The 1,586-nt window shown below is 35.9% G+C and overlaps 1 non-coding gene across 1 annotated transcript; it reads left to right on the top strand.

Moving 5' to 3' along the window:
- Positions 1–84, top strand: TRNAL-CAA (transfer RNA leucine (anticodon CAA)). The gene has a single exon. It is a non-coding gene; the product is annotated as a tRNA-Leu (tRNA).
- The last annotated feature ends 1,502 nt before the right edge of the window (positions 85–1,586 follow it).

Genomic DNA, 1,586 nt, shown 5'->3' with positions numbered 1-1,586 from the left:
GTCAGGATGGCCGAGTGGTCTAAGGCGCCAGACTCAAGTTCTGGTCCTCTAACGAGGGCGTGGGTTCAAATCCCACTTCTGACAAATCTTGTTTTTAATTTACTTTACTTTATTTTATTTTATTTCTTTTCTTTTCTTTATAACTAGATAGGATTCCAAAGACATAAATGACTAATTTGTCATGCGAAAATAATGCATGATAATATTTTTCGAGAGCTAACAGCTATAGCAAGAAATAAGTTTTCAATTAATGTACAAAAATTACTCTTATTTCGGGATTTTTTTTTCTTAAATAATGCTCCCAATGCCATTTAGTACAATATTTAGTGGTACTCCTCTTCACTTGTAAGTGAGAAGTCTTAGATTCGATTATTGCCAAAAGCAAATTTGAATCACCTTATTGTTAGCCCATTGTGAGGCTAAATTCACCCCCTTCTACTTTATTGTTAGCTCATTGTGAGGCTAAATCCACCTCCTCCTACTTAGCGTAAAAAATATCATTTTTCAAAAAAAGAAAAAAAAGAAGTAATGCTCCAAATAATTAATACATAGTCATTTGTAGGATCTATTAGAATTTCATTATTTTTCATATTTTTGTTATCTCACTTTGGCCGCATTAAAGTTGAACCCCTTATATAACGAATAAGAAGATGCCAAAAAATCTATTTTAAAATTTTGGGTGATACTGCATTTTGAAGCCTAAAAATTGACATACAATTCTTTACATTATTTCTATGGCTATCTCCAATCTACAAGGTAAAAGTTAGAGTTACATGCGTGGAGATATAAATTAACCACATCCAATTGAAGGAAACGTGAATAATACGCTCAATATGATAGTTTTACTCTCGACGTCGTGAGTAGAGCGTACAAAATTACCTAAAAGGAATAAGACGTAGTCTGCCCAAGGTAATGAGCTTTTATACTAGTAATAAGTCATGAGCTCTTCGGGCAGTCCATGGTATGGGTCATGGATTTCTGAGCCTCCTATGACATATATTATGGGCTTCTGGGGATGCCCATAATATGTCTTGCCATCAAGCCATACCGGTCTAATGGTAGCAGGGCACCGACTCTCAGCGATCCCCCTGAGATGTCAGGCGCATATGTGCTCTTACCAACATGGACATTCAAAATTGCTTGCTGGTAGGACTGCACCTGCATCATCAAGGACTACCTAATACATATGCTTTGCAACCTCTCCTCCTAACTGTTTGCTAGGGTTTTTTTTTTTTGGCTTATAGCCAGGTCAAATAAAGGAAACCATAATCGTCACTAACTACTCAGAACTCTCTCAAGTTCTATTGTTCTCTCTGCTACTTTTCTGATTTAGGCACTAGGGGTCCTTTGGTGGACACCCTCCACTTTTTTTTTTCAGGGTATTTGTTTATTAGGCTAATGGTGTTTGTTCTCTTGTAGGTGGAATTTCGTCAAATCAACCGTGTACGAAATTTGCATCCACAATATGTGACTTCAATTGTGGCGGTGCAGGTTGTAATATCTTTAATGCTTACAGAGTCAAATTTGAATTTTTAACTCTCATGCATTACAGAGGGATTAAATCAATTTTAGAGTTTTTTTTTTTT

The sequence above is a fragment of the Malus sylvestris genome, chromosome 15, assembly GCF_916048215.2.
Source record: "Malus sylvestris chromosome 15, drMalSylv7.2, whole genome shotgun sequence".
Classification (NCBI taxonomy): domain Eukaryota; kingdom Viridiplantae; phylum Streptophyta; class Magnoliopsida; order Rosales; family Rosaceae; genus Malus; species Malus sylvestris.
This window is presented reverse-complemented; position numbering and strand designations above follow the sequence as displayed.